General features: G+C 40.5%; 1 protein-coding gene and 1 long non-coding RNA gene across 3 annotated transcripts in view; one reads left to right on the top strand and one right to left on the bottom strand.

Annotated features, from left to right (window-relative positions):
• Positions 1–22,549, bottom strand: part of nf1a (neurofibromin 1a) — a gene marked incomplete at its 3' end in the record, with an annotated part of 324,294 nt that overhangs the window by 160,556 nt on the left and 141,189 nt on the right.
• LOC118561291 lies at positions 10,935–11,724 on the top strand. The gene is made up of 2 exons (XR_004929924.1): positions 10,935–11,414; positions 11,517–11,724. It is a non-coding gene; the product is annotated as an uncharacterized LOC118561291 (long non-coding RNA).

Genomic DNA, 22,549 nt, shown 5'->3' with positions numbered 1-22,549 from the left:
GACAATTTATGCTTTTATTTTTTTATTGATTAATGCTAAATTCATTAAATCACCATGGACGTATTAGTTTTAGGTATAGCTAATGACCCATTAATTTTTCTTGGTGACCAGACTTCTACTTTAATCAATGTGTATGATTTTATAACACTGACTTTGTTATAAAATCGTTCCTTTCAGATGACATGTGAATTGGTGCTATATAAATAAACTGAATTGAGTTTAACCTAACCATATAGTACCTGTACCGATCCGTTGTGGTGAAGAGAGAGCTGAGCCAAAAGGCGAAGCTCTCGATTTACCGGTCGATCTACGTTCCTACCCTCATCTATGGTCACGAGCTTTGGGTCGTGACCGAAAGAACGAGATCCCGGATACAAGCGGCTGAAATGAGTTTTCTCCGTAGTGTGTCTGGGCTCTCCCTTAGAGATAGGGTGAGGAGCTCAGTCATCCGGGGAGGACTCAGAGTAGAGCCGCTGCTCCTCCACGTCGAGAGGAGCCAGTTGAGGTGGCTCGGGCATCTGGTCAGGATGCCTCCTGGACGCCTCCCTGGAGAGGTGTTCCGGGCACGTCCCACCGGGAGGAGGCCCAGGGGAAGACCCAGGACACGCTGGAGGGACTATGTCTCCCGGCTGGCCTGGGAACGCCTTGGGATTCCTCCTGAGGAGCTGGCCCAAGTGGCTGGGGAGAGGGACGTCTGGGCCTCCCTACTGAAGCTGCTGCCCCCGCGACCCGACCCCGGATAAGCGGAAGAAGACGGACGGACGGATAGTAGTCAACATTAACAGCTAGATTTAAATAAAGGTACAGCGTGCGACAAGTCAACCACAAAGTTACCTAAAACAAAGCAAAGAAGGCAAAAGTCAGGTAACTTACAGATACTAATACGCTTTGACAGATATTTAACACATTGTCTTTTTCAGTATCAAAGCTTTTTGGCAGAGCTTTGAGGCTGAATTGTTACTCATCTTGTGCACAAGCTGTGAACAGATACAGCTTGGACATTGCAAAAAAATTACTAAAAAAATAATCAAATCATATCATAATAAATAATAATCAAATAATTGATCTATCCATTCCCTTATCCATCCATTCCCTTAGGTCTTAGCAGTAATGACTTTATGGGATTCTTCATAAATAAAATTGATTCCATTAAAAATAAAATAATTGGCACCCTCCCAAACATGATTACCTCATCCTCAGTAAGTATGGATGTGTTGGAGGAATATTTAGAACCTGATCGGTTTTTGAACTGTTTTTAGCAGCAGTAGAGCTTTCTGAGCTATCTAAAATGTTAGCTTCATTTAAACCTTCTACTTGTATGTATGACCCAATCCCAACCAAGTTATTTAAGTAGGTATTCCCTTTGATCAATGGCCCTATTTTAGACATGATTAATCTATCCTTAGTAAATGGATATGTACCACAGGCTTTTAAAATAGCTGTTATTATTGCAACTTTTACTTAAGAAACCTTCTCTTGATCAAGATGACTTAATAAATTACAGACCTATATGTAATCTTATTTTCCCCATCTAAAATTCTTGAGAAAGTAGTTGCTAATCAACTAAGTGAACATTTACAAAGTAATGACTTGTTTGAAGTTTGAGTTTCAGTCAGGCTTCAGAGCTCATCATAGAACTGAAACAGCTCTGGTGAAGGTCACTAATGATATTCTCATGGCCTCACTTAATGGATTTATGTCTCAGTGCTGGATTTGATACAGTTGATCACAATATTCACCTACAAAGACTTGAGCATACTGTAGGGATTAAGGGGAAAGCAATAGGCTGATTTAAATCTCATGTATTGGACAGATTCCAGTTTGTTCATGTTAATAATAAATCTTCTTTAAACTCCAGGGTCACTTGTGGAGTGCCACAGGGTTCAGTCCTTGGCAAAATTATCAGACAGCACGGGATTCATTTACACTGCTATGACAGCTATATTCATCCATAAATCCTGATGAATCCAATCAATTAGTTCGACTACATGGATGTCTTGCTAACATTAAAAGCTGGATGACCTTAAATTTCCAGCATTTAAATTCTGACAAGACAGAAGTTGTAATCTTTGGACAAGAGTCCTCAAAAAATAAACTTCTTAATCACTTAATCTGGATGCCATTAACTTGGTCTCTGGTAATAAAGTAAAAAATCTTGGTGTTATTCTTGACCAAGACATGTCATTTAAAGCCCATTTTAAACAGGTTTCCAGAGTTTCCCTTTTTCACCTCCAGAATATTGCTAAAATTAGAAATATTCGGTCCATGGGTGATGCTGAAAAACTACACCATGCATTTGTTACTTCAAGGCTGGACTATTGTAATTCTTTACTATCAGGAAGTCCACAAAATGCAGTTCAAAGCCTTCAGCTGATCCAAAATGCTGCAGCAAGAGTTCTGATGAAAATCAACAAGAGGGATCATATTTCTCCTATTTTAGCTTCCCTTCATGAGCTTCCTGTTGAATCAAGAATAGAATTTAAAATTCTCCTTCTCACGTATAAAGTCCCTAATAATCAATCTCCATCATATATCAGAGCTCTGATTACCCCGCATGTTCCTAACAGAGCACTTCGATCTCAGACTGCAGGTCTACTGGTGGTTCCAAGAGTCTCTAAAAGTAGAATGGGAGGCAGATCCTTTAGTTATCATGCTCCTCTCCTGTGGAACTAACTCCCAGTTTTTGTCCGTGAGGCAGACATCGTGTCTATTTTTAAGACTAAGCTAACTTTCCTTTTTGACAAAGCTTATAGTTAGAGTGGCTTAGGTCACCCTGAGCTACCTCTATAGTTATGCTGCTATAGGCTTAGGCTACTGGAGGACATCAGGGTTTATTTGTCTCACTCTACTGATTTTTACTGTTCTCCAGTCTACTGTTCTCCAGTTTTGCATTGCATTACATTGAAATGACTGTTGTCATTTCAGCTTTTAACTTTTTGCTCTCTCTCTTTTTTTCTTCATAGTAGGTACACCTGGTCTGACGTTCTGTTAACTGTGACATCATCCGAGGAAGACAGATCACCCGCTATTACCATACAATGTAGCACAGATTCCTGGATCAATGTGTGCTTCTGTGCTTTTTGTCTCTCTTGTTGTGACTCTGTCTTCTCTAACCCCCAGTTGCTTGAGGCAGATGACCGTTCATACTGAGCCTGGTTCTGCTGGAAGTTTTGCTCCCTGTTAAAGGGGAGATTTCATCTCCACCAGCGCTTCATGCTTGCTCAGTATGAGGGATTGCTGCAAAGCCATGGACAATGCAGACAACTATCCCTGTGGCTCTACGCTTCTTCAGGAGGAGTGAATGCTGCTTGTAGAGACTTGATACCATCAACTGGCTTAGATAGGATTTTTTTTTTTTGACCAATCTGTATTATCTGACCCAATCTGTATAATCTGATTGCATTTGACTTTGGAATGTGTCTTGAGATGACATGTTTCATGAATTGGCACTATATAAATAAAATTGAATAAAATAACTAGCTCTCCAAGGATCACCCTCCTTGTGAAGAAACAATTAATGCAGCTCAGTAAGAAGGAGGAAAAGCAAAGTTGCCGGGTTAGAACACTAGTTAGGCCAATGGGGCTTGAAATGCCACATGATTTTGCAATTCATTGTGGGATTGCGGGCACCATTTTCCGGGGCAACTTGGCTTTTTTGTTTCACATTGCTTATTTGGATGCTGTGCTGTGTGAGAGAGACACAACATGCTAAAAACAATTTACCGTATTTTAGAGATGAGCAATGGACTGTACCGAGACTAGCTAGACCTTGTTCTGAAGGTTCATTATCACAAAAAAAAAACTCTAGGATCTGTGGGAACGAGCCATATGAGCATGACAAATGGACAGAGGATTTATATGACCTGCTACTGCTCACTCAGAAACTAAGCTTGCTTTATATCTTGTCATTAAATTTATTTTCATTCCAGCAGTAATTAAGAAATGTTAATTGACAGAGCAGCTTTAGGAGAATCCAAAATCTCAGAATTCTTCGTTTTTTACGAGAACTTTAAAGAGAAACTTTAGAGATAAGTGAACACAGCTTCACCTCACAGTGCTCTTCCTCAGCTCTGGTGTCTGCCAGGCAAATGTGTTTAAAATTATTTTAAGCTTGGCATCCACTTTGTATTTTTGTTGGAAATATCTAGGGACTTATCAGTTAATTTATTTAAGCAGGGAATATTCACAAAGAATCTCCTTTACTTTCACTTTATTTGTTGCCCTTAGATCACTAGGCTAGTGATAGCTTTTAGCATTGCCTGCTAAAAGCTCCATGTGAAACATCATAACAAGCTTTGAGAAACACACATGCCCATAATCATGGACCGCGGAACGCATTTCAAATTGGTCGGGCCCATCAGGCAATACTCACAATACCACTACCCATCACATACGCACGCGCCCGCATACACATAAAACACCAGCATCCCCTTGATCACGCAACTGATTTGCATCACATGACACAAGACAAGCCAATCCATTTTTAGACACCAGAATTTATTGCTTTCTCATAGGCTGTGGTCCCTGAGCATGATAAATGTGTCTGCCATGTTATAATTAAAATCGGCACCGAATTTTTATTTAACTTTTTTTCTGACGTTCCAGCACACACGCCCCGGATTTATTTCCACTTACAATCATTATATTACAGGTAACACAATATTTACAGAATAAAAATACTTTGAAAAGAAAAGTCAAACTCACCCCTGCTCTAAATATTCCCGAAAAAGTGTCTCCGTCTGTCATTATGCTGGATGAAGTCCCTGGCTATCCTCAAAGCATCACTGTGGTCAAAAGATCCCTGTGTGTGTGGGCGCACATCAAGCTATTTAGTCTTTTCTGGGTCGTTGTTGATCTCAGATAGGTCTTGATACGACGGCGGGATGAGAAACACCTCTCAGCGCTTGACTAACTAGCTAACTAAGCTAACGAAGCAAACGAAGTAGCGGTCATAAGCAGCGCAGAGGTGGGAAAACTTTTGTTTACATCACATGACACAATCAGCCAATACATTTTTAGATGGGATGATTTATCGCTTTCTCATTGGAGAATGATGCTGCTGCCATAGACTACTGTGCATTTGAAAAAAATAGCTATTAAATATTTTAATTTTATTTATATATATTATTTTACATGTTTGATCATCAAAAGTAGGTAGGGCCGCGGCCCTACTGGCCCTACCCGTTCCGCGGTCCATGCCCATAATTACTTTTAAATTACTTCAGTTATAATGAAATATCACAGATATGGAGTGAGAAAAATGTATGATGTAATGTGTAAATTGATCTCCCAGGACATTAATAGAGGCTCTCCTTTACTCCTACTGTTTTTGCTAGCCTGTTTTGTTATGAGTGGAAAAATATCATTAAGCTAATTTTCAGAAGTTAAATATGTTTTACTTTTGGCTGTCAATGCAGATTCCTAAGGTGTTTCTATTTTGGTCATGTTCACGCGAGATTGCGTTGTTGAAAAATGTCCTATGACTTGACCCGTAGTTAGGAAGTAAGCGCTCAACTCACGTATTTCGGCGATTTGTTTTAGATTCATGCATATCCAATCGCATCTCTCAACATCTTGTGTCTGGCATAGCATCGTCGGTATGTATACTTGGTTTTTGAGATTGTGTGGAGATATTTATTATTTTTTCGAAGTCATTTTTATGTTTGAAGAGCCTTTATCCATGTGTGGTCGAGGTTGAATAGCATGGCGCTGATTCGTCTTTGCTGTTTGTATGTTGCAGTTTCACCTTTTCTCTAACTCCAATAAACCTGTGGAACGAACTAGAATGAATCTTCAGAGTCTTGGTGTGGGGAAAAAGTTTAGCTGGCCGTCAGGATATTAATAGACATATTGAGGACGGCACATAGCCCATGGGTTAAAGCAAAAATAATATGTTTGAAGGAAATATTTTCTAGTCAGCCCATATATTCCGGGACCTTGGATGTTATGCCACATTAGTTCCCTCACTTGCTTATTATGCAAAGTCAACTTTAACCAAATCTGGTAGTTTTACAATATGCAATATACCTTTCAGCTTCAGTCTTGGCGTCATCCTTAACAGCCCTCTCCATCCTCTCCTTCACTTTCCACATCCAGAACATCACCTGGTTAACTTTCATATTTGCAGCATCAAGCAAGTTCTTTCTTCACACTTTTGCCAAACTGGCCCACAGTCCACTTTACAGTTTCAGCTCCCTTCCCTCCTTGTCCTCCAGAAAACCTCCATAAACTACAACTAGTACAAAGACAGCAGTTTGCATCATTACATCATCTACTTCACATCTGAACATTAACTCCGCTGGCCCCCTGTCACATTTAGTATAAATTAATCCTATGAACCTACAAGGCCAACCATAGCCTGCACAAAGCAGGACACATAACCAAAACCATGATGATGTCATACATTTTAATTTACCACGTAGCTAACATTACAATAATCAGTCTCTGCTTTGACCGTTACTGCAGAGCAATTGATTATCACAACTCTGAGTTTATTAAAAGGCATCACTTAATTATTTTAAAGTGTAATAAAACTGCTAACTTTTAGCCCTGTGACAGGAAACCTTTCCAGGATGGACCCTGTGTCCCCGCCCCACCCTCAGTGACTGCTGTCACCAGCACCTCCTAAAAAAGTCTAGACAGAACAATTTGCCCTCATTTTCCAAATGACGGAAATCCGTCGCAGCGACGGAGAACTTTAACCCCTGTGCTAGCCTCAGCTGACTAGGCTTGCAACCTTCTTAAAGCTCTGTATTAAACAGCACAACAAGCTTTGATTGAAACTTACCAGTCTAATTATAGTAGGTACACCTGGCATGGCGTTCTGTTAGGTGTGACATGATCCAGGGGGTGGAGATTGGGAGGTAGATCATCTGCCATTACCATATAACATAGAAAGGATTCCTAGATCAACGCTTCTGTACTTTTTTTTTGAATTATGAATTATTCATGCTGATTGGTGTCAAATGTTTCCATTAATGTTTTCGCCTTAAATGACTTGAGTGTTGCTTTAGATGTTTGCTTTCGGGTCATCCCTGTCTCTAGTCACAGGCAGACTGACAGGTTAACCTCATGAATATCCCTGTATTTAGCACTATCCATCAGTCCCTTGGCCAGTTTCCCAGTTCCTGCTGCTAAAAAACATTCCCACAGCTTGATGCTACTGTTTTGCCATCAGGGTATGAGGGAGGAATCAAAAGGAATGTCACACATCCACGCAGAGACAGCCTATCCCGTTAGCATTCTTCGAACCAGGTCATTGCTGATGTAATTCAAGTGTGTTTTTATGGTTAGAACAAACGTTATCTCCACAAGGGTTTTATACATTGATGGGATATTGAAGTTTGTGTTATCCGGTCCTCTCATTATGACTAAAATGAAGCTCAAAACGCAGACATTTTCTGTGAAATTCAAGTGTATGGAAATTGCCATCAATAACTTTGAATGTTGCTCCAGAAGCTCAAGGTAAAGAGGGTGCACAGTTTCAAGTATCTAGGTTTCCACGTCAATGAGGACTTCACCTGGACACAACACCTCGCTACTGATTAAGGAGGCTCAGCAGCAGCTGTACTTTTTGAAGAGACCAAGGAAATTTATAATTTATTTATTTATTTATGTTCTTTCACTTTCTTTTTTCAAGTATCACATTACACATGTCAGCTTACATAATAATATATATGATTTAGCAATGGCATCTAGGTGTTATTCGATTGTATCTGTTGCTTTATGTCTGTTGGTTGTGCTGTTCTTTTTGTGTCTCTTTCCAGGTGATGGAGCAGACAAAGAAGGTTTCATCATTCTCTCCCTTTTATCTCCTCTTTCTTTCACCTCTACTCTTTTTTTTCTTTTCTTTCACTTTTTGTTCTTCCTTTACTCTCCCATTGTCATGTCCATATAATTTGAAATTCTCCTTGCAGGAATCATGATAAAGCTATTTACAAGCATGAATCAAGTGGAGCACTATGGCGAAAGCTGTTCGCTCCACTTGTAAAAGCAAAATCTGTCGAGCTCTATCTGGCATTGAGACATCAATTCCTATTGCCATATTGCTAGACAGGACACTGGGAAAAAAAAAAAAAAAAAAAAAAAAAAAGACCAAGGAAATTTGGTATGTCTCCGAAAAACACTCAAAAACGTTCACAGCTGTATCGTTGAGAGGATCTTGACCAGCTGCCTTGCAATCTGCTATTCTAGCACTACTGTAGTGGATCACAAACACCTGCAGAGGTTACAGCAGTGGCAAAAATCAGCAGGACTCAACTGCCCTCTCTGCAAAGCATCTATCTCTCCTGAGTCAGAAGAACCACCATATTCCTTAAAACCACATCTACCCTCATGCACTAAAAATGTAGAGCTGCAAACTGTTGGGTTAAGACCCTATCTCCTCCCTAGGGAGTATTCACAAGTTCTCGCTATAACAGTGAATGCTACCCCTCCCCATCTCCAAACACGAAGGCAGCCTGTGACATCATCCATACAATTACCAGCAAACTGCAAACACCCCAGAGCCCTTTTTCTAATCTCAGGGGATGTTAACCATGTATCCCTGTCCACCACTCTCTCTACCTTTAATTAGTATGTTATCTGCAATCAGTGGTGCACACAGCTGACTAAAACGTTAGCTTCGCAAACTCATATTCTGCACACAAAAATAGCTCCACAGCCGTTAAACTGAAGATAAATAAGGAAATTTGAGGGAGCTAACACTAGCCGGCTCTTTGTTAGCTAACAATTCTGACAAAAATTGTGGCGCACACACAGTGCACATGACAAAGGTACACAGAGCTGCATGTTTGAGGGGATAGTTTTTTTAGTTCAGGATAAATTAATTTTAAGCTTTAACTTTTACATGGTAGTGGAATCTTATGAGAATCTTCTGTGTCCAAACCACAACATTTAGAAAAAATGTTGACTGTGAGACGGGAAGCCGCTACAGTTATTGCCGGAGGAATAAGCTTTACTACCGTTACCTTGTAATTTTACAATATGTAAAAAGCACAGATTTTTAAAATGGGTTTTTGTGTGAGATGTGACTCTTATCGTTGTAGAGAAGTCTGCTAGATGTGTATTGTGAGCCAGGACATGACGTAAATGGGGGCTGAATAGCTTGGTGTGAATGTCATCTCTGAATGTCATTGTACTTACAGTTATCGAAGCCTAATAAAATGGAGGTTAACAAGTCCGCAAAAAAATTCTAAAATTAGCTTGCAATGAACAAAATGTTAGTCAAGTAACTATCTTTTTTTTGCATTTCTGTGACCACCACTACTTGCAACAACTAGAAACAATAAAGCACTAGATTTACTATATGTAAACTGCAAAATAACACCAAACTGCATTTGTCTTCACATTATACTGCATATTTCAGGGCTGCTAAGAAGGAGCAATGTCTCAGTAATCTTGTTTAGGCCTAAATTAAGACAAAAGTAGTAGATCACTAAATTAACTTATGCTTCACAAGCTATAACAAGTTAATAAATTTGAGTATAAAATTATAACATGCTGACAGACGCGGTTGTGCTGATAATTCACTGTATAATGCACCCCTTTGTGCCCTTCCCTAATGCTCCCGATGACCTTGGGTCATCTTAATCCTATGGCTAATGAATGTCTAACTAATAATTTGCCTGATACCGCTGAAATATATTCAGGTTTTTATTATTAATCAAACTGATTAATAATAATTAATAATAATAATATTAATCAAACTGATACTGATTTGTTTATGTACATCAAAATTGTACTGTTCTACTCTGTACGGACACAAGACAGCAGTTTTTTATATCAAATGTAATATGTTGTAAATGTTTTTTATCTACTAATTTAAATGGAGGACATACAATATAATTATGTAAGCTGACACAGGCTAAAGATGTATGGTGACTGTCCCACAATCAGACGACAATTGCTGCTGTCCTTCCCGTTCTCTCTTTCGTCGGAGATGGTTGCTTTTTCTCCCTCTGGAGAGCATTCTTGGAAATATAACAACTCTCACCCACACATAAACTGATGCCCACAACAACGCGCAAACTTCATGCGACTAGTCTCCAAGGTTAACTCCCTGCATAAATGTTGTCTCGTCATAAGTGCTTTTCTCGTGCGAAGTTTTTTGATATCTCAAACTGTATCCTGGAATTAGGATAAAGTGTGAAATATGTCTTTTTTTCCTCTCCCTCCCCAAATGTGGTTCTTATCGTTCCACAGAGTTAAAGGCAGCACCCTTTGGAAACCGTGTCAAGCGGGGTCCTAGGCAGCAAGGCCTCAGTCAATCGTTCCCCCAAAATGTTTCTGATGTATTTGATGGATGGTTGTACTGGAACTGTAATTTCCCTCTGGGATTATTAGAGTAGTTGTGATTCTGATGTGATTCTGTAATGAGTCTTGACAGGGAAGCAACGGAGAGGAATGAAGCTGCTGCAAAAGGTATGCTATGTTCCTAAAAATATTCAAGTTTTGTGCCACCCTTCTCATGATGTCTGATATTTTGCCCCTCCTGGCTAAGCTGCCCAAGGTGTTTCAGGTAATCTTTGTACTGTATTTTTCGTATCGTAAGACGCACCGGATCATAAGGCGCACTGTGAATTAACGTGTCTATGTGTGTCTTTGTCCACACAGGGCGGACCGGATTATAAGGCACACTAAATATTCTTCCCAAGTGTGTAGTATCTCTCCGGCCCTTCACGTACACAGCTCTCTCCTGAGAGAGCTATCCACTGTCGGGAGGACAGAGTAGTTGGACTACACTACCCTGTTTCTAACATTAGGCCAAGATAAACTTAACTTTTACAATGAATTAATTTACTAGGTTTGTTGTTGCTAGAGCATACTCTGGGCGCGGGCTGCTTAAAGGCTCTCACAGAACGGCAGAACGGATGGTAAAATGTGTGATTAGCTAGCTAAGCACCTAGAGCGGTTTCTTTTCCAGCATTCTCCCCCCGTACACCTATCAGTGAGAACAGAGAGGGACTGTGATGCTATGTGTCTTTGCTACCACCTGCTTGGAGTAGCTCAGTGTATCAGCCTTTAAAATGATCCAAAATTCATTTGGTTTTGCTCAAAATGTGCATAAACCGATGAACATGTTACACAGGGGAAAATATGTTTCTTTTGTATTTATTTTCAGTTGTTTGTTGTGTTTTGCATGCTTGGATTGTTTTGGTTTTTCTGCTTTCCCCTTTAACAACCCAAACACAATGGGCTGAGGCTGGTTGACTGAGGAGGCGGAGCTCACTAATTGCACAGCTGCACCCAGGTGTCAGCAGAGGCTTATAAAAGGAGCTTGAAGAGAAGGGCAGGAGAAGCTGACCCTGCAGGAGAACGACACACTGCCGAGCAAAGGAGCAGGTGGGATCTGCATGCCAGAACAGACGGCCTAGTACAGAGGATCAGGGCAGAGGGAGCCTCTGCCCGCGCCTGTAAGTAGCACTCTGCTTTGGAAAAGAGTATCGGTCGGATGAAAGTCCTTCAAGAGGATCTTGGAGCAGAGAGGCTGGCGTCTTCCTACTTGTTTCTTTCAGCTGGGGATCGAAGAAGGTGTGCTGCAGGCGGGCGGCCTCCACCAGAAGCATCATTTCTAAGCGGAGCTCAACCCCTGGTCCTAATTGGTGACTTTTAAGACAATTGGTGAATTGCTGTTTTTAAAGGAAGAAGAAAAGGACTCTTTTATGGTGCCACTATTGCTGTGACTGTCCTTCTGTGGAATAAATCATCTTGAACTGGACTGTTTCACTGGTTGGGTTCTTGAGTTGTTTGCTCCACCTTGTGATCAAGACAGAGCGTGGGGTCATATTGGCCACAAACATTTAAAAAGTAATGACCTATTTCAAGAGTTTCAGTCATGCTTCAGAGCTCATCATAGCACTGAAACAGCTCTGTTAAAGGTCACTAATGATATTGTCATGGCCTCAGATAATGGACTTGTGTCTGTACTAGCCCTGTTAGATCTCAGTGCTGCATTTGATCACAATATTCTCCTAGAAAAACTTGACCATACTGTAGGGATTAAGGAAAAAGCATTGGGCTGGTTTAAATCTTATCTGTCTGACAGATTCCAGTTTGTTTATGTTAATGATAAATCTTCAAACTCTAGGGTCACTTGTGAAGTACCACAGAGTTCAGTCCTTGCGCCAATTCTCTTTACTATATGTATGCTTCCGATTGGTAAAATTATCAGACAGCATGGGATTCATTTCCACTGTTATGCTGATGACACTCAGCTATATTTATCCATGAATTCTGATGAACCAATCAATTACTTCGACTACAGACATATCTTGATGACATCAAAACTTGGAGGACTTTAAATTTCTTGCTTTTAAATTCTGACAAGACAGAAGTCATAATCTTTGGACTGGAGTCCTCAAAAAATAAACTTCTTAATCAATCATTTAATCTGGATGGCATTAAATTGGCCTCTTGTAATAAAGTAGAAAAACCTTGATGTTATTTTTGACCAAGACATGTCATTTAAATCAGCTCGGAGGATGTGCATAGTGAGTACAAAGTGTCGTCAATCTCCTTTCACAGTACAATACCCTGAGGTTCATACCAACACCTAAGCTTGCCAAGCTGGCAGCAGCTATTGCTGTCATCCATGTATCAACAGCAGGTGCCTACTTAAATATTTTAAACTTTATTGTTGTGTTTTAACAGGATTAAAATACATAGATTTTGTTATTTAAGTATTGATAGAAATTAAACCTTAATTATCATAATTGTTCACATCTGAAATTTTAAGTTAATTGGAAAATGTCAAACACATTTGTTTAACTAATCGTGCTCCCTTTAAAAGTGTGCAAATAGTGTTAAAGCCAGAAAGACAGGTAGCAGTCAGTTTACAAGACGATGTAAAATAAGGTAAGAAATCCTTTACTGTCCCAAAATGGGAAAATTCGCGCGTGACAGTACCAAAGACACTGTTTATAATAATGAAAAACAAGCTAATATAATCCACAGTTAGTTCTAAAACGGGATTGGATGGGCTTTATCAAAAATGGTTAAGTTAAAAATCCAAGCTGCTCCAAACAGCAGGAAGCCTGAACATTTTCCCAAGCCAGAGGGACACCCATCAGCCTATCGCCCTGAAGCTCCACCAAGTGACCTGTTCCCTGAAAAAGGTAAACACCAACAAGGCCGCAGGTCCAGACATGGTGTCAGCTCGGACGCTTAAATCGTGCACGGACCAGCTAGCAGGGGTCTTTCTAGACATCTTCAACCCCTCCCTGCAGCTCTCCACTGTTCCTGCCTGTCTGAAATCCTCTGTTATCATGCCTGTCCCCAAGAAACTAATCATCACCTGCCTCAATGACTATCGTCCCATCGCTGTGACCCCCGTCATCATGTAGTGCTTTGAGAGGATCCTCCTAGGGTAGATTAAGGACGCCATCCCTGCTGTACTGGATAGCCTGCAGTTTGCCTGCAGGGAGAATCGCTTTACAGAGGATGCTATCTCGTTAGCATTGCAGTCAGCTCTGACTCATCTGCAGCAGCCCAACACATATATAAGCAGACCTCTCAACTTTTAGCAAAAGTTAAGAGTGAGATTATGCTAATTTGGGGGCGGGGCTTGTCTGGGGGAGGGGCTAACCGGACCCTGGATGAGCCAGTGGAGTCAACTCCATCTCATTTTTATCCCACCAGACAATGAAGTAGACATGTATTACTTGTGTTAAAAAGAGAAAGAGACGTATTAATACTTTATTGTTCAGTTAATGGATTAAGACATAAAAAAATTCACAATTGTTCAAATAATACTGAATAAAATTAAGTAGTTTTAAGTTATTGACCGAATTATTACACTGTTACACATTCATCTATGGGTTGTTTATCATTGTAGATCTATAACCTGATTGGTGAATCAGGCTGAGTTTCATCAAGTCTTTATGGTCAACATGTCCCCTCAGCAGCAACACTAAAGCACACAGAGGTTCCCGCTGCGTCTTTACGCACGATCCAGCTGCTGATGTCTCCCTCTTTTCAGCTCCATGCACTTCTAGACTGTTACAGTTTATAACCATTATCACCTTTCACAGTGACAGGTTTCTCATCTGAGTCGCTGCGCTGATCAGACAAATCTCTATTGCTCTCGTCAGTGCGCTCTGGACGGTGAGGTGGGCGGATTTTACCCCCGTGCGCTGCGTGCGACGGATAAACGGGGGGGGGGGTGCATAAGACTGCAAAGGGCTCCTATAAAGGGAAAAGGGGTACTGACAAGTCTGAGATGAAGCCCCTGATGTTACAAGTTCTTTAAAATTACCCTTAAAAGTGCGCACCTGAGGAGGACCACTAGGGGCGCGTTATGGAGTAGACGTGCAAACCACGAGGTCCCAACATTTTTGTAAAAATAGTTTAAAAATCGCCCAAAATAGCCCAACTCTTGGATATTCTGAGTTGTAACCGGAGAGTCGACGTCGTTGTGCATACTTCCGTCTTTTCTGGATCAAGATGCCACCTAAATCTTCTGCTAAAGGAGCGCAAGCTAATAACCCGGAGGGTGCTAGCAAAGCGGCTATAGACCAGGCCATGTTGCTTACATTCCGCGATATTGTTAAAGAAGTAATTCGAGAGGAAAACGAAAACCTACGAGGTGAAATTAAAGAAGAAATCGCCAAAGCCGTTTCACACATTCAAGCTGCTGTTGACGAATTCACAAAGAAACTGGGTGAATATGACGAAGGCCTGGAGAATTTGTACAAGCGCTTGGAAGTTGTGGAAACCAGCTATGCGGACCTAAGCAACCAATATAAGAAGTTATTGGCAAAAACAGACGACTTGGAAAATAGGGGAAGACGTTGTAACCTTCGCATACTGGGGATACCTGAAGGAATGGAGCAGGGGAATCCCACCAGATTCATCACAGACCTGTTATTCGGCGTGCTGGGAGGTCCCGACGGCCTGGAAAAGGCTCCACTCCTGGACAGTGCTCATCGGGTGGTAGCACCGGTACCTCCGAAGGGAAAACGCCCGCGGGCCTTTATTGTGCGGATCCATTACTACCAGGAGAAGGAGCGGATACAACAGCTGGCTAGACGGAAAGGCAAGTTGGAGTTTCGAGGGGAGCAGATCTTTATCTTTCCCGACTACAGCATCGACCTGTCCAGTCGCCGGGCTGCCTTCAATGGAATAAAGAAGCTACTACAGGAAAAAGACGGAGTTCGCTACGGCCTTATCTATCCTGCTCGTTTTCGGATCTCCATGAATGGCGAAACAAAAGTGTTTGATTCCCCTGAATCAGCGAAATCCTTTATTGAATCCAAGTTTGGTCCCCGTCCTGAATGAGCAGGATACAAGATTCGTTTGGAACATTTTGAGCGACTCTCCTGCATCTGCAGACTGATGCATACGGATGGTACGTTTGTTTGTATTTCTGGGCAGCTGAGTGGATAGTAGTGTTGTTAAATTGGGTACCAAAAGAACTGTACCGTCCGAACTAGCGTATATTTGATGTTAAACAAACGCATCATAGGTTATGTTGTTTTAGTTGTTATAGAAGTTCGTTCTTGTTTTAAAAGTAAAACTATACACATTGTTTGATGTGACTTTCTCTAATACGCTTCAGGGCAAATGGGTGATTTATAGTTTAGATTCCCCCTTTTTTTTACTTGGGACAGTGGTTGAGTTTATGGTGAGAGGTTCCTACAGAAAGCAGAGAGGCTTTGGGGATGTTGTGTTTGTCAGTTGGGGACAACACTGAATGTAAAAGGATGGGTGGGTATTTGTCTAGGTACTTGTCTTTGGTTTTTTTCTTTTCTTCTCTTGCTTTGTGTGTGTGCTTTTTGTTTTCTTTTTGTCATTTATTATTTGTACAGATGCTGGCTAACTACAAACTAATAGTGTACACCGTGGACAGGACTAATCAATGTGATCTGGACCATTTTCTCTCATCGTGTATGTAGATGTCAAGTTCCACTAACTATACCTCTGTGAGTAATGATTGCAATGTTAATTTTATTAGTTGGAATGTAAAAGGATTGAATCATCCAGTGAAACGAAATAAGGTGCTTTCTCATCTCCGCCGCCTTAAGGTACATATAGAATTTCTGCAAGAAACGCACCTTAAAGATATAGACCATTCAAGACTTAAAAGAAGTTGGGTTGGGCAAATTTTTCATTCTAGTTTTAATGGTAAAGCACGAGGCGCAGCAATTCTGGTCAATAAAAACACTCCATTTATAATGTCAGATATAATGACTGACTCGAATGGCCGGTACGTAATTGTGACCGGGTCACTTTTTAACACTCCCATTATTTTAGCAAACATATATGCCCCTAACTTTGATGACTCTAAATTTTTCAATAACCTGATTCACTCCCTTCCTCTAACTGATACCCACCAACTGATACTTGGAGGAGACATGAACACTGTCATGGACTCAGTTTTAGATCGCTCTTCGACCAAAAACTTTTCACTCCAGAAGTCTTCAATAGTTTTACAATCTTTTCTGCAAAATTACGGTGCTGTAGATATTTGGAGATATCTATATCCACATTCCCGACAATATTCCTTTTTTTCTGCAGTCCATCAAACATATTCATGTATAGATTATTTTTTCATAGATAAAAAACTACTTCCTAATACAAAAACTTGCAGATACGATAGTATTATTATATCTGATCATAGCCCACTTATTTTGGAACTTAGCTTTCCAGACAAACGTTCAGTGTATTCTTGGCGACTCAATCCTCTTCTTTTGTCAGATAAAGAATTTGTACAATATGTTTCGGAACAAATTGAACTTTTCTTAAAAATAAACATTTCACCAGGTATAGCTTTTAGTACAGTTTGGGAAAGCTTGAAAGCATTTTTACGTGGTCACATTATTTCCTATTGCTCACATATTAAAAAACAAAAGGTAAAACGTTTATCTGAATTGACAGATCTGATTTCACAATTAGACAAACAGCACTCTATAACTCCGTCTCCGGATTTATATAAACAAAGATTGACCTTGCAAACTGAGTTTAATCTAAATTCTACTGATAAGTCTGAACGTGCGATCCTTAAGTCCAGGAGTATGTGGTATGAGCACGGGGAAAAAGCGACTAGACTTTTGGCACACCAGCTCCGTAAATCCGAAACTGCACATTTAATTCCTGAAATTAAAACCCAATCTGGACAGATTACTACAGATCCACAAGACATAAATGAGAGTTTTAAAATGTTTTACTCTAACCTTTATAAATCAGAGCCTTTAAGAATGCTTGTTTGACGAATTTTTTGAAAAAATGACGATCCCAACTTTAGACTCTATACTTAGGAATCAACTGGAGGAACAGATTACTGTAGAAGAAATTCAATTTGCAATTGGCTCAATGCAGAATGCAAAATCTCCGGGACCAGATGGTTACCCGGTTGAGTTTTTCAAGACCTTTAAAGATAGTTTGTCTCCTTTATTACAAAACGTGTTTGTTGAATCGTTCAATTGGCAATGTCTCCCCCCAACGCTTCGTCAAGCCACTATTTCTTTGTTATTAAAGCCAAATAAGGATCCAACTGAATGTTCATCATATCGTCCAATATCACTGTTAAATGTGGATTTAAAAATATTATCTAAGATCCTGGCTCACAGACTAGAACGATGTTTACCTCATATTATTTCTTCTGATCAAACAGGATTTGTAAAGGGAAGACATGGCTTTTTTAACTTGCGTAGATTTGTGAACATATTATACACGGCGTCAACTGCAACCCCTGAAGTCGCCGTGTCACGACGCGGAAAAGGCTTTTGATCGGGTGGAGTGGGACTACTTATTTTACTTATTAAATAAATTTGGATTTGGCCCTAAATTCATCTCTTGGGTTCGTGTACTTTACTCCACACCTATGGCGTGTGTTCGAACAAATTCATTATATTCCTGTTACTTCCCACTCCATCGTGGGACAAGACAGGGGTGCCCTTTATCCCCTCTTTTATTTGCGTTAGCAATTGAACCGTTGGCGATTAAGCTGCGAGCAGAAGATAAGGTTAAGGGCATCTACAGAGCTGATCAGGAGCACAAATTATCTTTATATGCTGATGACCTCCTGCTGTATATTTCAGATCCTCTGAGCTCTCTTCCCCATGCTCTTACCATACTTGAACAATTCGGCACTATCTCGGGTTATAAATTAAATTTACATAAAAGTGAACTATTTAGTATAAACTCTAAAGCCAGGAATATTTAATTTGTAAAGTTCCCTTTTAAAGTTAAATCGGATTACGTGACCTATTTGGGGGTCAAAGTTACTCGCAAATTTAAGATCTCTTTAAAAAAAAATTTATACCACTTCTTGAGCATACTAAACTAGATTTTCGGAGGTGGAGTGATCTGCCACTATCGTTAATGGGCCGTGTCAACTCTATAAAAATGAACATACTGCCCAAGTTCCTTTATTTATTTCAGTGTATTCCATGTTACATCCCAAAGGAATTCTTTGTGACACTAGATAAACACGTTTCAGCTTTTATTTGGAATAGCAAATCCCCCAGAATTCGTAAAGATTTTATGCAGAGACCTAGACCTATAGGCGGTTTAGCTTTGCCAAATTTTCAGTCTTATTACTGGGCAGCAAATATACGAAACATGCTATATTGGATGAGTGACTTTTCTACAGAAACCCCGTCTTGGCTTCAAATTGAGTCGTCTTATTGTGGTCAGACTAGTTTACCTGCTTTGTTGACCTCTGCTCTCCCGTTAGAGGTTTGTACCTATAAATGCAATCCTCTGCTATATAATTCCCTGAGAATCTGGGTGCAGTGCAGGAAAAAATTAGGACAACATTTTATGTCAATTAAAACTCCTATCTGTTCAAATCATATATTCCCACCCTCTATGTCTGATTCTGCCTTTAAAATCTGGAAAAGAAATGGACTCAGTGAAGTTAAACACCTTTTCATTGATGGGATTTTTGCTTCGTTCACACAACTCATGGAACAGTTTAATATTCCGCATACACACTTTTTCCGCTATTTACAACTGCGGCATTTTGTGAAAAATAGATATCCCACATTTCCTGAACTGCCTGAAGAAACAGCTCTGGATAAAATCATAGGTATAGACATCCATCAAAGGGGGGCGATTAAAAAGATTTATACCATACTGCTAGATCTACAATCTCCTTCTCTCTCTACTATTAAGTCGCATTGGGAGAAAGACCTTGCAATTACATTAACAGATGAGCTCTGGCAATCCATTCTTCACAGGGTTCACTCTTCTTCAATATGCGCTAGACATGGACTCCTTCAGTTCAAAGTCTTGCACCGGTTGCATTTCTCTAATGAAAAGCTAGCTAAGTTTTATCCAGGGACTGATCCCTTATGTAATCGATGCAGGTCAGAGGTCGGCTCCCTTATTCACGCTTTCTGGGCATGTTCAAAACTTCACACCTATTGGTTGTCTATATTCAATACATTCTCAGAAATATACAATGTTGCATTTGAACCTTCTGCTCTAACTGCAATTTTTGGAATCATACCCCCCAATAGTTTACTCTCCAAATATAATTCAAATGCAATAGCTTTTGCTACGTTGATTGCGAGACGCCTGATACTGTTGAGGTGGAAACAGAAGGCCCCACCCACACATGAACAGTGGCTCTCAGAGCTCATGAGGTTCTTACATTTAGAAAAGATGAGGTGTACACTGGCAGGTTCAACTGCTAAATTTTTCAAAACTTGGCAGCCATTTTTACTATACATGGAAACATTTAAAATGAGTATTTTATCATAACTAAACTACTGTTATATTCTTTTAGTCAGCTATGAACAAATTTTTGTGTTTTTGTCTGTCTTTATTATTTATCTATTTATTGTATTGTTTTTACTTTATTTTTTAATTTTTACTTTTTATTTTTTGGGTATGTGTGTTTTGTGTAAGGGTTATATATGTTAAGTAAGACAGCACTGTATAAAACATGAATGCTGTAAAGAATATGCTGTGAAAATTGATAAAGTTTAAAAAAAAAAAAAGTGCGCACCTGAATTAAAGCACGAGGCAGCAGCCCACCGAAGCGCCACTGATTCTATGTTGTTAAAAATAAAATAGCATGAAATACAGCTACTAACTCTCCTATTGACTTTAACTGGCACACGTTGCTACCGATGTGAGGGAATTAAACGTAGTGATTCACGTTGTGAATGGTTAATGGTGATAAACGCACCTGCTCCGAGGGAAAGGAGGGGGGGAGAGGAGCAAGCGCGGAGGCACAGAAATACGGTGCATGTAGTTAAAAAATGCAGAATTAATAAAAACGAAACTTAAACAGACTAAGTGGCTTTTTAAACTGCATCTGGTTAGCAGAACTGTTTTATTATCCAGCGTGCAGCCATGACTGGTTCTGAATGAACCGGTCATCTGGCAGCAGCTCCCCCCCTCCCCTCCTGCGTACAGTACAGGACCTTACCGGCTCACTTTCACCGCTGTTAAGACTAAAATTATTCATAACTCTGATCACTCTTCCTGCTGCTCTGTTAAAAAGAACTGCAGCAGGAATTACTGATGGCCACAAGCTGTGAAAGAAGCCGAAACAGCTCAGCAGAAGGCGGAGTTTTGTCGTCCGCAGCCCAGACGGGCTTTGTGATTTTTATGCGTGAGAAATGCCATGTGTTGCGTGTGAGCGTGTGAAGTTAGTGAAATGCGTGTGTCACACGGTCAATGCGTGAGAGTTGAGAGCCCTGTATATAAGGATGCTCTTTGTGGATTTCAGCTCAGCATTCAACACCATGCTACCAGACATACTGGCTCTGGAGCTCCACAACATGGCACTATCCACACCTCTCTTCTCCTGGATCAGTGACTTCCTCACCAACAGACCCCAGGTGGTGAGGATAGGAAAACACATATCTGCTCCACTGATCCTTAACACAGGAACACCGCAGGGCTGTGTCCATAGCCTAGCCCTCTTCACTCTTTTCACTCAGGACTGTTCTGCTGTCCACCCCACATACACAGCGGTGAAGTTTTCAGACAACACCACTGTAGTGTGTCTCATCTCCAACAATGATCAGTCCCACTACAGGGATGAGGTCAGCAATCTCACACACTGGTGCTCCAGGAACAACCTCATCCTGAACACCAGTAAGACCAAGGAGGTAATAATAGACTACAGGAGGTCCAGGAGGACTGAACATGCTCCTCTCTACATACAGGGGGAGGTGGTGAAGCATGTGGACAGCATTAGGCTCCTGGGCATTCACATCTCCTCCGACCTTTGGACTGCGAACACCTCCCACCTGGTGAAGAAGGCCTAACAACAGCTGTTCTTCCTCAGGAAACTGAAAACTTTCCACTAAGCTGCTAAAGAACTTTAATAGAGCTACCATAGAGAATGTTTTATGTATCAGCAAAACTGTATGGTATGAGAGCTGCACAGACCAAGAGAGGAAGGACCTAGCACGGGTAGTGAAAACAGCGTAGGGCATTGGGGATGCCGTCTGCGGGATCTAGTCTCAATTTATGCAGAACGAGTCCAAAGAAGGGCCAGACGCATCTACACTGATCCCACCCACCCAGGCAATCAGGTAAATGCTTCAGAAGCCTCAAAGCCAAAACAAAAAAGCTTAGAATCAGCTTCTTCCCAAAAGCTGTGAGGGCAATTACCCCCTGATAGGAGATTGTAGGCCAATGCTTTTAAATCACCCCTGCTGTTACTGGCACGTCATACAATACAATCACCTTAATGTTACTGCCTACTGCACACTACCATCTCTAAATATCTAAAAGCACATTTCTGTAAACAACGCCTCAAATCGTCATTGTTCAATAAGCACCCTACTACCTCATTATCTTTATCTGTGACTTACCTGAACGCTAAATAAATAAAAAAATAACCCTTGTTCATTGCATGTTTGTGAGTTTTGCCTTCATTATGAGGAATGTGAACTGTAATATGAACCGTAGTAGCCAAAGAGAAATATCGTCGCGGTGACAAAATATTCTTGATTCTTGAAGTCACGAATACCTAAAGTATAAAATCATAGGACATATGACAGGACATATGTTATTTTATTTTTATTTTTAATTTTTTTAGATTTTTCACGGCTTTAGTGGCTCGCTTTTTAACACAGTAGGCTGACAGAAAGGGGGTGGAAGAGGGGGAGAGACGTGCGGCAAAGGACCGTGGGTCGGAGTCGAACTCGGGTCAACCGCGTTGAGGATTAAAGCCTCCATACTAGGTCGCACTACCCGCTGTGCCACTAGCGTGTCCAACATGACATATGTTAGTGACAGGTCTGAACATGGGCTTAGAAAACAGTTGATCTGTAATAAACTGTGATTTTTGTTAATACGCATCGCAAGCGTAACTATTAGCATGTGGAGAATAAAGCAATATTGTTAACAGCATTTCAACAGATGACACTTTTCTAAACCACTTACTAGGATTTTTAGTTTGCTTACCTTCTATTTTCACCTTTACCTGCTCAAGACTATACAGACATGACAAAAAAAGTGTTTCCAACTTATGTTTACGCAACAGTATTCAGTCATCACTTAAGATCATGTGTTCTTTATGGGTCTCAGCTGTCTGAAAGGAATCCATAGGGAATAATGACTGAAAGTTGACCCATCCACG

The sequence above is a fragment of the Fundulus heteroclitus genome, unplaced genomic scaffold (assembly GCF_011125445.2).
Source record: "Fundulus heteroclitus isolate FHET01 unplaced genomic scaffold, MU-UCD_Fhet_4.1 scaffold_60, whole genome shotgun sequence".
Taxonomy (NCBI): domain Eukaryota; kingdom Metazoa; phylum Chordata; class Actinopteri; order Cyprinodontiformes; family Fundulidae; genus Fundulus; species Fundulus heteroclitus.
Note: the sequence above shows the minus strand (reverse complement) of the source record. Positions and strands in the feature narration are given on the sequence as shown.